We start from the raw sequence: 17091 nt of genomic DNA on the forward strand, positions 1-17091 counted from the left end.
GAGTCACACATTTCTGGAGGCCTTTTTAACGGCAGCAGATGATGGCTAGTGCTGCTGACACCGCTCCCTGCAATAGTCATGAACACCTATGTTGTGTATAGCTACAGTGACAGCTAAACAATATACTACATCATATCTCTAAAATAATTCTATAATTTCTACAATGATTAGGGTAACAAAGTATAGCAGGATAATTAATAGTAATTTTTGCCTTTACTATAGATTTCATTGTCGTGTTTTACTATAATGTTTATGGTGCCGACAACTTCCACAGTAAAACACGAAGGGATATAGAGAGTTTTATGCATCAAAATGCAATGGAAATATGTCTTCTTAACCTGAACCATATCAGGAAGGCTATGTGACATTTTCTGAATGAGACAGTCCTGAGTTTTTTCTTCCAACAAAGAAGCGGTGTCCAATTATACGTACTACGCATTGCAACATATCTGAAGTTGAATACAAAGTGATGCGTGTAAAATATGGTCTAGACCATGGATGATAATATTTGGTAAACCATTGTCAGTCTGCACGCCATATTCCTTTAAATGTCAAATTTATTTAAACCCATCTGTTCCATAGCGTTCCAATGTTTTCCAATCTGTATCCAGGGACTGAAAAAGCTTTCTTGGTCCCCAAAGCAGGATTTTCAGAACATTGTCCGTTCCTGTGACTGAGAATGATACCTGATGGATGGAAAATCATATAGTTGCTCCCTTCTCCCTCTTCTTGCCAATCAGTAACATTTTTAATACATACGCCACATTTCTTCCACCCCATTTCGCTCACACAGGCATAGTTCTGCTGAATGCGGGGCCAGCTGCCCTCCCTTACACATACTGTATCTGCAGTAGGTTCCACTAGCTCTTGAAGCTCCTCTCCTGGCTCCATACCTCACCTCTCTTAGGTTCTTTTTTCTTAAACGTAATTATTACGCTTCCCTTTAATGGCATCCTAGGTAGCTGCCTAATCCATAGACCATTGTCTTGCTGATTTGGGTTAATCATTTAAGCTGCCTGACACACATTTTATAAGGCATTTTGGGTGGTAAACACCGCAAAGTTTAAGCATTTCTTTTGTGACATTTTCATTTTTGCAGCAATTTTTTTAGCTGTTTCTATTGTAACATTTTACACATCCATTTTTTCAGGCAATTTTCAATGCTTGAAAAACTCCATACCAGAGCATGCTGTAGAAAACACCACAAATGCTAAAATCATACAGAACAAAACTCAAAACACTTTAAAGAGGACCTTTCATGGATTTTAGTTTAATTAAATACCTTTCCTTACTGGGGACCCCCCCGCTGATGCTGCCACCCTGCCTGTTTTTTCAAATATCGCTCGTACGCCCCGCTGTGCCCCCTGAAGTTTTCCCGCTCAGTATGTTCATCCTCAGCATCGGTACAGGGAGGAGAAGACGCCAGGGTTTCTCAATGGGCGTCTCCTTCTCCCTGGCCAGGGAGAAAAAAAAAAGTTCACCTCTTCCTTGGCTGTGACGCTCTCCGCTGTGATTGGAAAACCTGGCGTCTATTCCTCCCTGTGCCGATGCTGAGGATGAACATACGGGGCGGCAAAACTGCAGGGGGGCACAGTGGGGTGTATGATCTATATTTGAAAAAAAAAAACTGGCAGCGTGGCAGCATCAGCCCCCCGGCAAGGAAAGGTATTTGATTAAACCAAAAAAAATCCATGAAAGGTCCTCTTTAAAATAACATCCAGACACATAAAAATTGGGGGGGAGAAAACACTACAAAATAATGAAGTGAAAAAATGTGTACAACCTGCCTAACAAAGATCCTTTCAGGGCTGGCCTCCAGATAAGTTAAGTCCTTTAATGAATATTTTTTTGGAATCAATATTATTCTCCACTGACACGTCTTTACACGTGTACTAGCATTACATTCTGATATCTAAACCTGACAATGATACAAGAAAAAGCAGCACTAAATTGGTGCTGCTTATCTTTTCCTACAGAAGCAATCTCTTGGAGATAACTTTTGCAGAAAGTTTCTTCTCCTGTGCCAACCACTGATCGAATAGCATGAACCACTCCCTCTCTTTTAGAAACAGTTAATTCAGCGGCTGCACATGTGTATTATAGGGTTTTGTGCGCCAGCAAAAATAAAGATTATTATTAAGATTACTATTAGAACATCACAATACACACTTGAGCTTCTGTAGACATAAAAAAATCCTTTCTTATTGATGGTGGAGAGAAATGTATATTTCTCTACAATAAGAGGTTCTGAGGCAGCTCAGATGTGAATAATTTACTATAATTATTAGTCGTCTATCATATTACAGCTTTTATTGAAATGTTATACCATGGAGTGATGTTCCTGCCTTCATGAGAGAAAAGTGGAAGGCCTCCAGAAGCAAATATGTCATGATTAAAAACCACTAGAGTTATACATTATTGGAAGTCATATTATTCACAGCTATTCATGCTCCACAGACTTCTGACTGCTTCCCAATGTACAGGACACTAACTGTACCACTGACCACCAGAAATTGGGCAATAATTGGTACATTAACCCCTAAAATTCACAGATCATAAAGTATCAGATAGTGACTTTACCATTGACCAACCTGAATTGGTACAAATGTACCAGAAGTTGACTGTACCATTGACCACCTTGGACTACACACAGACTGTACCAAAACCTAACTGTACCAATGACCAACATGAACCAGGCACAGCTATACCAGAAACTGACTGCACCACTGATCACCAGGGACCAGAACTTGACTGTACCACAGGCCAACATGAACCAGACACAACTGAATCAAACACTTACTATACCACTGATCTTCATGGACCAGACACTGATTTTACCACTGACCAACATGAGTCATACACACCTGTACCAGAAGCTGACTGTGCCATTGACCAACCCGGCATACACACCGACTGTGCCAAAAACTACTGTAACTATACCAATGGACAAGATGAGCCAGACACAATTGACTGACTGTTCTACTGATCACCAAGGACCAGAAAATGAATGTACCAGAGACCAACATAAACCAGACACAACTGAATCAAACACTTACTATAACTATACCACTGGTCACCATGGACCAGACAAAGGGCCAGATTTATCATTACTCTGACAGCTCACTCCCCTTTCACATATGGCTAAAGTCAGTTTTAGCCAAGTCAGATTTATGATCGGCCCTTTAAGACTGTAATAAATATGGTTTGACGGTAGCAGTTTATCCGTCAGTAAGCAGCTTTACAAAAGTCGCACATCTTTACGAAAAAGTCGCATGTCTTTACAAAAAAGTTGCATGTTCTATTAAAAAGTCTCATAAAATAAGCATGGTCCTCACTGGAGTGACTTTTGCGACTTTTTTTGTGACTTTTTAAATAGTCGCAATAGTAAATCTATCTAGAGATTCATTTACAAAAGAAAACACGCCCACTTTTAGAAAACTGGCGAGCATAGTGCAGCGCAAATTTTTGCACAGTTTAAGCGATTGTGCAAAAATTCGTGACTTTTTCACTCCATTATTCTGACTTGAGCTAATGATAAATCTGGCCCAAAGGCTTTACTACTGACTAACAAGAATAATGACAAAGTGAAAACAGAATGTTAGAAATCTTTTACTACTATTACTTGTGTGAGATTGTGAAACAGCTATTTCTGCATAATGTCTGTACTTAAACTGTAATTTGGCATTCCGGGCACTAGAGGCCACTGTTTTGCAGCTACAGCCAACACACTCTGAGATTTGAATATGCAAAACAGATGATGACTCATGCTGATGACTCATGCTGTGCCTGTGAGTGAACCAGGAAGTGTTGATCTGGCATGGTGGAAGGATTGTGCTGTGAGGGACTGAATCCGATTCCATCCTGGCTTTCAGATGTCTGGCAGTTAATGGACACTCAGAAGAAGGAGAGTAGCTGTTATACCCTGATTGAATCCAGCTCTTTTGAAAGAGAGGTTGTCCCAGGAAGACCAGTCCAGTGTGTGGACAGAAGGCCTCATCATCAAGCAAGGTGGCATGGTTTCTAAGAGGTTGGTGGCCATCCCTGGTAGGCTGCATCCTTGGGCCCAGAACGGACACAGGTCAGTACACCTGGTTACTGATTGTTATATTGTGTGGCGCCTGAAGTTACAGAGATTAGCCTAGGCCTAGCATTAGTTAGTTAGTTAGGATTAGATTGTTTTGCTAGGCTGTACTGTACTGGACTGTACTGGACTGCAGCGCAGTTATTGACTTGCAGGCTCTGCTTTGTCCGCCATCGGCTAGGCCTGTCCAGTGGGCAGGGACATTGACTGTGGGTCCGGGGATATAGCGTTTTCTATGCATGTTTGTATTGTTTTAGTGATGCTTATGTTATTACTTGTTGTCTAAGTTAAGTTTCTGTTCTTGCATAGTAAGCTGGTGTCAGTGTCACTTTCCTTGTCTGTGACTTCACTGTATTCTGGGGAGCCCACCCCGATACACGGCTTACACTTGGAGGGGTAGCCAGATCTAAGAAGAGTCCTGGTTGTTCCAAACTACTACCATTTAAGAATTATGGAGGCCACTGTGCTTTTGGGAACTTTCAGTGCAGCAGAAATGTTGTTGTACCCTTCTTCAGATGTATGCCTCCAAACAGTCCGGTCTCTGAGCTCTACAGGCAGTCCTTTCCTCTTCATAACTTGGGTTTTCTCAGATATCCTTTGGCAAATAGACAGACAGGGCTGTGTCTTTCTGAATCATAACCAATCAACTGAATTTACCTCAGGTGGACTCCAATCAAGGTGTGGAAACTCCTTAAAGATGATCAAGAAAAATGGGAGGCCCCTAGAGCTATATTTTAAGGGTCGTAACAAAGGGTCTGAATACTTATGTCCATGTCAAATTTAATTTTTTCCTTTGCAATAAATTTGAAAAAAATTCTAAAATTCTGTTTTCTTTTTAGGGTGTATTTACTGTAAATTTTTGGGAAAACGTTAATTTTTTTTATTGCGCAATGCAGTAATATAAAATTATTAATTATGAAAAAAATCAAAAAGACTTTCTGGTTACTAAAGAGGCTCCCCAAACAATTCCTCTAACACTGTGTGGTGCTGTAATGTGAGCACTGTATAGCAGTAGTATTTAAACAACTTATTCCCGTTCCCAGTTCAATTAAGCTACACCCACATCAGTTGCTGCACATGCTCATGTTAACTCTAGGATTCCTTCACACACCGGTGTTTTCTTTTTCTGTTGTAAAAAACATCACGTGAGAGAATTTAATGAAAGTCTACATTGTTGTTTTTTGTACCAGATTTATCAAATGTCTCATGATATTTGATAAATTTGATGCATCTTTAATCTAACACTTCAATTTTCTACTCCATACTTTTACCAGAGTGAGGCAGTGTTACGTTTTGTGACTGTGTATAGCAGAAAAACAGCATACCTAGAGCCTGCCGAGTTTTGTAAAAAGTCCAAAAATGCTAAAAGCACACAAAAGCAAAAAATAAAAAATCATGAAATACAAGCTTTGTCTGTAATGCACTACAGATTTTAAAGGGACACTGACAGGCCGAATAAGCATAAATAGCTGTATATATGCATGCACAGGTCTTCTATTGTGTATTAAAAACATATAAGTCTAACCCCTGTCCACCTTATGAAGACTGTAAAATGATATTTTATAACCTGATAGAATGGCTTGTCTTTCTGCCCAAGGGGCGGCGTTTCAGCTTTACTTCTGCCCAGGCAGCCGCCCCCCAACCGCCCCCCAACCAGCGAAGCAAAAATTGATGAGCTGGGCGGCGCTTCAGAATGGCGGTTGGGGGAGGCTGCCTGGACAGAAGTAAAGCTGAAACGCCGCCCCTTGGGCAGAAAGACAAGCCATTCTATCAGGTTATAAAATATCATTTTACAGTCTTCATAAGGTGGACAGGAGTTAGACTTATATGTTTTTAATACACAATAGAAGACCTGTGCATGCATATATACAGCTATTTATGCTTATTCGGCCTGTCAGTGTCCCTTTAATGTAATTTTATTTATTTTTTAAAACACACATGCAGGTGAAAAATTGCTGCAAATAAAAATTTAAAAAAACTAAAAAAAAATGCAAAAACACCAAAGAAAACACATGAAATCACCCTGAGGCAGTTCTGCCAGGGCGAGAAAAATATTTCACAGATCTCTGCTTCCGAATATGGGAAACATAAGTATATTATTGCCTGTATGTACAGATTTTAGCCTAAAAGTCTGTATGGGTTCAATCTCTTAATAGTTTCTTAGGCTGGATTTCCATATAGGGAGGCCGCGGCACAGCTGCCATAACCCTAAACACCCACGACGGGCAACTAACGCACAAATCTGCGGGTTAGGCTACTTTCACACTCGCGTTTTGTGCGGATCCGTCATGGACAGATCCGTTCAGATAATGCAACCGTCTGCATCCATTCAGAACGGATCCGTTTGTATTATCTGTAACATGGCCAAGACAGATCCGTCTTGAACACCATTGAAAGTCAATGGAGGACGGATCAGTTTTCTATTGTGTCAGATTGTGTCCCTATTGACTTACATTGTGTGCCAGGACGGATCCGTTTGGCTCAGTTTCATCAGACGGACACCAAAATGCTGCATGGAGACTGAACTGATGCATTCTGAGCGGATCCTTTTCCATTCAGAATGCATTAGAATGCAAACTGATCCGTTTTGGACCGCTTCTGAGAGCCCTGAACGTATTTCACAAACGGAAATCCAAAACGCGAGTGTGAAAGTAGCCTAAACAGAGGTATTACCATTCAAATTCATGCGCAGAACAGAAGCATCACCTCATGGGAGACCTAGCTTTATGCGGACGCCTTCAGATATAGAACAGCCGAATTTGACACAACTCATCATCATCATCATATAATTACATGCAGTGAAGGATTTTCCATTGGACTGACTTATCTGAACTCCTTGGGTTATAATTGCAGATAAATTCACCTCTGCAACCTCACAATATCTTAAAGAGTGTGCAGTAAATCACTGGTTAAAAATATTGGATAACATCTCCCTCTGTCCCGAGGACCAGAAACTAGCTTGTAAACTGAAATCAGCAGGGATGCTCTGCCTGATCAAACTGTATGTACTACAGAAATCTGCCCAAACCCAATGACTGGCCAATTCGACTGCCTTTTCTTCCAAGATTCTGCCCTGTATACCTAAATGGTTGTACCGTAGCATGATAGAGAGGCACAACAGATCTGTCAATCTGAAAATGGAAATGAGAGCAGTGACATTGGGGGTATAATTGTAATTTGGTATAATGGAGAAAGAGACAGAACCTAAGCAGTGTCTTATTAAGACATTATTTTGTTATAATGTCAGTGATGGCTCTGCCTGAACCCTACAGTCTGCCTACACCATGCCATTCTGCATAATGATCTAAGTGGGAAAGGTTAAGCAATCGAAAATTAAAAACTAACTGCGGTGTGGACGGAGAGGAGGCTTCGTCTGTTTTACATGGAAAGGCTTGTACTATTTTGTTTGGTATTCATGAATCCCCGCATTTTAATTCTAAATTTAAGCTCAACCATCATCGCTAATGCCCTTGATGCAATCTTAAATTGCTGTCATTACACGGATCACTAGAAATCGGATGGTGGATAAAGGATTAATCGATTTAATTTTATCACCAAATCCAGCCCCTGCCTCTTGAGCTGTCAGCGGACAAGATAAGAAGTGCACATCTCCAGACATGACACAAACCTGTCATAGGGAACAGTTTGGTCTAAAAAAAAAATAATATCACCGTTAGGATGAAACAAGCTCATTTATTGCTTTGGCAGAGTTGGAAGATGGAAAAACTAGACTGGTCCTTTTATCTCCAGCCCTTCTGTAATCTGTCTCAATGTATTTGATTTCATACTGAAATAATCTCACTTTTCCAGAGCACATAATCTACTCTTTTAACAGCTCTGGCAGCTTTTTCTTTTTATAAAATAATAATAATAATAATAGTATATATATATATATATATATATATATATATATATATATTCACACATACACTCATATCTGTCTGTGTATTACCTTGTATTGCAATGTACATCTATTAAGAAGAATACTACACCTTCTTGTAAACAGTTTTATTTTTATTTGTTAAAATATTAATAACTAAAAATAAATAATTCATAATCCATAATTACTTGATATTTGTAAAATCTGCACTGCATGTGATTGGTAGGCCAAGTCCCAATAGATTGAGTGCATCACAGAGTGACGCTACTGGATTTCGGAGCTTCTGTGGACATCTGGCAGTGTCATTCACTGCAGAGTTTGATGGTGGTTTACTTGGCTAAATGGCTGTTCACGTCTCATTGTTACTGTACTTTTAATGTATACGTTTAGACTTACAAAAAAAAAAAACATCTACAAACGTATGCAATTTGGTGGTTATCTTTCTTTTTTTTTTTTTTTGATGGATGTGCATATGTTTCAATATATTTGTTTGTGCCCATTTTTGCTGAGTCACGGAATCATACAGTGAATGCTGCTTGGGAAAACATACAAATTAGTCCTTAAAAAGGAAGAAAGCCCATCTATAGGTAGTTCACTGTAAGTAATTGTTTGACCCATAAAAGAGCCTTCAAACATGGCCAGACAGTATCTGGCTTGCCTAAAAACCCTCATCATGTTTCACGGGTCAGACATTGACTAATTGGGTAGTTAGGTACAGGTAACACTAGAGAGACAGCTTTCATCCTTCTAGAAAAGAGTTTATTTGCAGGCTATACATTTGCCAAGGGCACTTGGTTCTTGTGGCTAGTGGGTGTCCCAGTGGTCATCATATATTCATGTCCTATCGTAAGGATATGCCTCCAATTCTGAAAAGCAAATAACCCACTGAAACCATTTAGCATAAGATAGTAGAATTTGGCATAGTAGAAAAGGCAATGTCAAAATGTTTCCACATTCCAGAATTAGCATATATGTCTTAAATCTAAGGATGCTGTCTCAGACTAAGATGGAACCTGAGCATAAGGCAAGTTTGGGAAGATTTGATCACCATAAGTTTTCATATGGATTCTAGGAATGGCCAGGTCCCCAGTTCCTTTGTCTAAAGAACAAAAGAAACCTGCTGAGATAAATAGCACCATCAGATCCTAGTGACTCTGAGAAATGCTTCTTCTGCCAGGTGTTCTGGTCATGGAAAATAAGTAAATAACCAAAACTTTCTCATAAGTCAAAGATGCTGTCACATGAAGTTATCGTAATCTACAATAGGACAATGGAAGATGGCCGGCACTGGTAGTTAGCAAAGGGCCTTTGAGAATTGCAGTGATGTAAAAAACTAGGGAACCATAGCCGATAGACCTACATGGAACGAGCATTACAGTAAATTAGAACTTCAAAAGACTGCACAAAATATCAGAACTCGGAAAATTGCTGAATTGCTGCACTTCACAACTACGCAACATGAATTAAAGTATACAAGGTGATGGTTACACAACCTCTCAGTCTCCGGTGTAATTTTAGGAGCATATTCAATGTGTACGGTCCTGCAACTTTTACTTAAAATGTTTCTCATACAAAGCATCTGAGTCAGCAAGAAAACGCTGACATTGTAATAATCATAACACGTGAATGAATACAAATAGAAAAATAGAAAAAAATATGAACTCGCCGGATGTTGACTCAAAGAGACAAATAGACTTTACTGGACCTAACTTACAAATATGAGGGGAGTTTACAAAGGTTTAGCACATACAATATCATAGCAAACAGTCTGATTAATACATTCAGTCTTTATCATGTGCTGGAAAAATGGAATCTGATGATTGGTTAATACCTGTATGTTTGAGAATAGTATCTATGTAGCTATCACTAAAATGTATTAGCACAAGGTTAGCCCAATAAAGCACTAAAGGAACCTCTAGTGGGTCCAGGCTCTAGCACAATAATAGGTCCAAAAGGTCCTGCTAAAGACACTCCCATTTGGATGTGACTTTGGTGTCATCACTAGGGTCTATTTATGAGAAGGTCATTCAGAAGCAAACTATTAGATCTTACTTGACCTGTGCGTTCAAGACAACAAAGATTATAACTCAAATAGAAGTTGACATAGTCTGCAAGGATGTTGGCTGGCCCTCTGGTCGGCGTAAAGAATCCCGGTATCATCTAGATACCAATGTGGCCTCATTGCATCGTAATCAGAAGTAAGATGGATTATATATAGTTGTCCTGGATACACACTATGCTGCGGTATTGGTGCAGAGAAGTAGAGCTCCATGTGGATAAGGACATTACTGGCCACATATATTTTCTTATGAAGGATTCATTGCATCTTAAATCCTCAGTTAGGTCTCATAGTAATTAATAATGGCATAACAAGAAAAAGTTCCAGCATGGAGTAGATCATACATTACTGCATATTTATTCCAGTATTCACATGACAGGTAAATCGCAGTGAGCTTCACCTTCCTCCACCTCCCATCAGATCAACATGTTTCGAGCCTCCTGGTTTTTAATCATGATCACCAATAATGACCTGCTTCCTTTTTGTGAAGCTGGAGGTTATAATTAGTGTTGAAGTCGAACTAATTGATTTGGATCCGAATTTCAGGAAAAATTCCCGCAAAGCCAAATTTCCTCGTGCTTCATGGTAACTAATCAATTTTCCCTGAAATCGGGGTAAAAACAAAAAAATACATACTCACCTCATCCATTTGTGCTCAAAGAGGCTGTCGCAAATATCTTGATTGAAGATACCGCGCAAAATATTTGGTGCAGTGACATATGGCGTCACCACGCCGGACAACGTGATGATGTCATCACGTCACTGCGCAAGATTTTGCGCAATGTCTTCAATCAGGATGGTCACGACGCCCTCTCAACGATACAATGCATAAGGTGGGTATTTATGTATTTATTGTTCCACCTTCATTAACCCCTGAAAGGCCTAAATGGTAGCCTCAGATGCTGCGATCAGCGCTCACTGCATAGAAAGAAATGCACTTTGTGACATTAATTTCTTTGTGAAATTTGGCGAAGCAGCTTAATCGAATTTTCCATAGCTATGTTCGTCTCTAGTAATAATGTTATACCCAAACCACAGGGGACATTTTCAGTACCTAGGACAAAAATGGCGACTTTAGTCATACAATCATATTAGAAATTTTTGTAGGAATCATAGCTGTAATAAAATATTACAATTTGTTTTATTATTATTATGCCATGACCTGTATTCATGTTCGTGCCCCAAAAAAAGTGAGGGCTCACTTTAAGCAATAAGTTATCCTCTGGCAATATTTTAATTAAAATATGACCTCTTGCCAACACATAGTGCGCCCAGAAATCTACCTTGTACAAATCCTCTGATCTAGAGATTAGCTTAACAAGAATAACATTTCCTTTTAGTAACAAGCTAAGCTTTTTATATAATGAAAAGAGCATCTTTCCTTCACTGGCTGCTGCCACAGATCACTGTCTTTCTACCAAGTTTACCACATTTCCAGTGCAGTCATTTCTAGGCTCGTGTTACATTATGTAATTGAAAACATTTTTTTTTTCCTGGAAACCATAGGGATTCCTTTCAAGCAATTAGCACCTTTGTAGCTTTGTACAGTCTAGAACAGCGCCGTCTGCAGGCAGCAGGTATGCTTTCCTTCTGTCTTTTAATATTTGCTTACAGGTTTCTTCCCAATCGAAAACATGTCCAGGTTCATTTTTTTTCTAAATGAGATCGGTAAAATTTCTGTATGTGTATTTGAATGCTTATAAGGTATGTAAATTACTATGAGCCTCATTTGGGCAATATTCTGAAGAAAAACAAAATCTGACACCAACTAAAGTAGAGTATGAAAACAGATACATGACTACAAAAAATAGGAAAAAATATAATAGAGAAGAAATGGGCAAATTAATATAAATATTAGAAACCAGTTAAGCCACAGCAGGGGACAATTTTAACTTTCTTAGTTGCATATCAATAAGAAAAAAAAAAAAAACTCAAAAAGTGAGGTACCTACAGCAAATTTTTGAACTGGCTACTTGGCTCCTGAAATTCGCCCACCCTCGAAAACATCAATAATAATAGCAATTATAGCAACAGTTAAAGGGCTCAGGCGCAAGACCGTAATTTGTATCTATGTCCAATCCACATTTTTTGAGGATTGCACATTGACCCATCCATTTCTATGGATCCACAAAAAAAATGATTAGCGTTCATATGTCCGTTCTGAAAATTAGAGAGCATGCCGTATTCTTGTCTGTATTGCGGTCAAGAATAGTCATTACTATTGATGGGAGTGAGAAAAAAAAAATAGGAGTGTGATTGTACATGGACGGTATCTGTATTTTGTGGATGTGTGGTTTGTGGACCGCAATATGGACACGGTCGTGTGCATGTGTCCTAATAATGAGAAAAAGACTTGCTTTAAAGTATCAGTTCACAAAATTCCAAACACTGACTGTATATAAGGCTGACATCAAGCATGTAGTCAGTATGAAATTACTTAAGCTATTATACTTATTAAAAGTATTAAAAGTTGATAGCAAATATTGAATTTGTCATTAGCATACCATATGTCAATGCAATGTGCTGTATCAGCTGTCAAATTTCTGTTGGCAAAATAATATGATCTTAAAACAAATTGTTAATAGAACAAGTAATATACAGCTGTCAATATAATGGAACTGTCAGAGCTTTGACATATTTGTTGCCATAGGTTTGGTTTCAGATTATGAATTTTAAGGTTTTCTATGGGTAAACAAGACTTGGCATACTAATTCAGTCTTTCTGGAGTTGTAGTCTTCAGACATACGGTAGGTAGCCTATAGGAATGGTCTTAAAAAAGATTCCTGAGGCCACACAAAGGCTTCATTAGACAGATGGATCAGCTCTTTAGTAACTTAAATAATGGCCTGGCTAATTAACATGCTGGACTGGCTGGACGCTAAATACTGACCAGTCCGATGACACTCAATTCCGCATCACACTATTGATTTTGTAATAAAAGACATCTGACATTGTGCATAGCAGCCAATGAGGATTCGTGTCAATCTGTGGCTAGGTCAACCCCTTGATTATCTAAGGCTCTAGATCATAGCGTGCTACCACACTTCATTATGTGTCACTGATTGGGTTTACAGCAACACATGAACGTACAGGGATATTCAGGAAAAATCTTAGTATGGTAAATAAGTATATATAACCAAGTATTGCTTGGGAAATTGGCATTCTGTTATTCTACCATAAAAGGGCGCTTATTGCATCATATTTTGGTATTGGTATGGTAGATAGATAGATAGATAGATAGATAGATAGATAGATATAGATATATCAGACAAGTGGATGATAGATATATGATAGATAGATAGATATGGGATGAATAGATATGAGACAGACAGATAGATAGATACAGTAGATAGATAGATAGATAGATAGATAGATAGATAGATAGGAGGCAGATATGAGATAGGTAGCTAGATAAATAGATACAGTATATAGATAGACAGAGATAGATAGATAGTAACATAGTCCATAAGGCCGAAAAAATACATTTGTCTTCCAGTTCGGCCTGTTATCCTGCAAGTTGATCCATAGATAGATAGATGGTAGATAGATAGATATTAGACAGAAGATAGATAGATGGATAGACAGATAGATATTTGTCCCTGGTTTACAGTTATACATGTATTAAAATGTGGATACTCATTCATTTTACTAATCTCCCATGTAATGCTGCTACTTCTGACAGTAATAACAAGCATTTGAAGAATATTATTGGCCTTTCACACTATAACAATACCATCATCACTGTTTCCTCAATATAAGGTATGTTACTACTAATACTACAGTGTATAGCGTGGGCCTGATACAACCGTACTAGGACAGCACCCCAGTACTACATGAACCCTACAGAGGACTCTTATCTACAAAATATAAAGTTCGAGGGTAGAACAAATAGCTAAGATCTGGCAGCGACAGAACAATGCCTGGAACATTGCAAGCAGGTTTTTATTGTTAGAGCTGTCACGTCCCTGTAGTTGGTAAGATAGTGACATCCCTGACGAGGATCACACCCCATGCAGATGTTGGCATTCTATAGGACAAGGTAAAATGTGCAAACCTGTAAGGGATGGACATTTCCCCATGATTATAATTTAGAAACATAAAGGCTTCCAAGAGAATGTTATGACTGCAAGAAAGTGATACCAGGAAGTGTCAGAATTACCAAGATCTGCATATCAGATCACACATGGGAAATTTCAATACAAATATATAAAAATTAAAAAATAATAATACTTGATACGGTTAGAATAAACGTACAGTCTGTGTAAAAAGATTTCAAGTTCTTGAAATCAAACCCTTTATTTTCAGGTTCTCACATTATATCTGTTTACACAAAACATGTCAAATCATTGAATTGTATGCAACCTCTCTGCAAACATAATGCTAAATAAACTTATTCCTAAAATATAAAAAAATATAAAAATTAACAACAGGGAAATATCTTTTAAAAAAAATATAGTAAAAATTATAAAAAATAAATAAACTTGGACCGTATTTCATTTAGAACACAACATAGTAACAGTAACATTGACTCAGAAAATCTGACAAAATAGTGACGATAACAGACACTTATCAGTTGGACTTTTGATGAAATTGTTGGTACATTTAACGTAATCAATCGGACTGTATACATTTTTTACCTTTTTTTTTTTTTATTCAGGTGATACCAAAGTCATACTTAGCTATACATAACCTTTCATTAGCTAAATCTATTATTTCCCTAAGGCTGTGACTTTCTAAATACTGTGCATGCACAATAAAAGCCTCTTCATGTGGGTCTGTCTATATAATGCTGTGTGTAATCTAGAAAAAATAATAAAGTTAACTATAGAATACTGTATTTTGGAAATACACATCTAACGGGAAGACCTCCGGAGGCTTCGAGACCTACAATGTTGGTAGCTCTCAATATCCCCCTCCGTTAAAGACCATCAAAATCCGCAAGGTCACTTATTAGTCCTTATTAATGACCTCTGTCATTTACAGCTCCATTTCACTCATTTTCGACACGTTATTTATTTTTACTAATGCCGTTTCTTCGTTATATTTATTTCTTTTCATTTTTATGTATCAAAGAATTTCGTTTTTGTGCATTTGTCCCCTCCTGCAGCACATTCGAATCTCAATACTTTAAAGCAGACGCGCAGGATGCTCTCTCTACTTTTTAAGCTTATCTGGCTTTATTGTTGGCGTGGAAACAAACAGCTAATTGGTGTGAAAAAAGAAAAACAATCAAATCACGCTAGCAGAAATAAATTATTTACCATTTTGGATTTAGATTAACTGAGGATGAAGTCGCGAAGTAAAATGTTGACTTTGTTAGGATGGGTCACTCGAAGGGGCTGCGCTAAACAGTGGTGAAGTCTGTAATAGACTCCGTGATGTCGTTTGCCATTATTTTCCTTTCTCGTAACGCATATCATTAGATGGAGAAGGTGCGTGATCCTTGCAGGAAGCAGAAGTTTGCACAAAAGTTGAAGAGGAATTTTGACTTCCAACTGAGTTGCTATCGCTCTGGGGCCCAGGTGAGGGATGTATAATTTTCAGACACATACTCCTATTGAAAATAGCACCTTTTTTATTTTAAAAGGCGATGGAGCAGTCAAAGTGCTAAATTATACATTTTCACAGGTTGATTCTGTTTTTCAAATAGTTCCAAAAAGAAAGTACTGAACGGTATATCTTTTAACCCTTACACGAAAGACAATACCTCACTGACGAACATATCCACCTGCTTAGGGCCTCAAAGTTGAAACCCAGAAGATGCTTGCCACCAGATTCTTTTTGCTTTTGTATTATGTACATTGTATCTTTCTCATCCAGTTTCTCTATGCACATGATACACCTCCTACATTGTTTTGCTTACGGTGGAGTTGAGCTCTCCTCACCAGTCTTGGTGTTCTTCAGTAACTTTAATGACCTCCTAATTGTCAGCCATCTATTTCATTTATTATTTGCACCAAGTTCTGCGCCTGCAATCACCTCCAGCAGCTCCAATAGGTCAAGAAGCTGACAATCCCATAAAACACACATGTACAAGGACAACAACATTGCTGGAGAAAGACTTCTGCTGCTGCTGACTAGAACCTGACTTTACTCTCTTAAAGCATGAGACATTTCTACCCTTAGACTTGCTGCTGTTAAGAACTGGCAGGGATCATGTGCTAAATGCCTGTGACAAGAGGAAACAAAGCTACAGACATGCTAATGATTCTCATTGGGGAGGAAATGAGGGCTGCTGAAGAACATGCAGTAGGACATTGATCTTTACAAATCACCCTGGGAAGAAACAACCAAGGCTCTTCTAATCAGGTACTGTACAATAATAATGATGCCCACACATCTATAAGATGCTGGATCTTACCTTTCCTCTTAGGTCTCCTTCTTCTTCTCTTAGACTTGAATTTGAGTTGACTACTTGAACAGGCTGAGGTCCTGCTGCTGCCCAAAACTGAAGCCATGGATGGAGTGCAACTGAGTACAATGTTTGGAGAATAGTCACCAATTTGCCTCAGTTCATGGGATTTAAGCGCTTGCTTGGTAAGATATACCTCTGTAGCTGCTGTTGTATCCTGCTGGATTTTGTTCTGGCATGTAGTCACTTGCTATTAGCTGTGTTAAGTGTCTTTTATCTTCTTTGCATGCTTGGGAAGCTGCTGGTGAAGCTGCTGGATCAGCTCTCAGTGTAAGGCTGTCTTCCTCTTAGCAGGGGCTGCAAATGCTCTGAATCTACTTTTTGCACCTCTGCTAGTCGTTTGGCACAAGCCACTTTGAAGCCAATCATGCAGGGAGCCTGTCTATTTGCTATAGGAAAGTCTAATTAGATCCAATCAGAACTGTCTCCTGGCTCTGACATCACACCATCATCAGTCCTCTCTCTCTCTCTCTCTCTCTCTCGCTGTATCCCCCCTTGTCAGATTGCAAATTCAGCTCCCATTTGGGCTGATGGATATGCTTAGGACCCGACAGAAAGGGAAAAGAAGAAGAAGACGCACTGTAGGGGCTAGGAACATACTGCCTGTCTATCTGGAAGAAGCCTGGGGGAGCATCTTAAAGAATGCATGCTGTAAAAGC

General features: G+C 38.7%; 1 long non-coding RNA gene across 1 annotated transcript; it reads left to right on the forward strand.

The window, feature by feature from the left end:
- Positions 1 to 15395: 15395 nt before the first annotated feature.
- LOC122938606 lies at positions 15396 to 16751 on the forward strand. Its single transcript, XR_006390040.1, has 3 exons — positions 15396 to 15542; positions 16147 to 16329; positions 16415 to 16751. It is a non-coding gene; the product is annotated as an uncharacterized LOC122938606 (long non-coding RNA).
- The last annotated feature ends 340 nt before the right edge of the window (positions 16752 to 17091 follow it).

The sequence above is a fragment of the Bufo gargarizans genome, chromosome 5, assembly GCF_014858855.1.
Source record: "Bufo gargarizans isolate SCDJY-AF-19 chromosome 5, ASM1485885v1, whole genome shotgun sequence".
Lineage (NCBI taxonomy): Eukaryota > Metazoa > Chordata > Amphibia > Anura > Bufonidae > Bufo > Bufo gargarizans.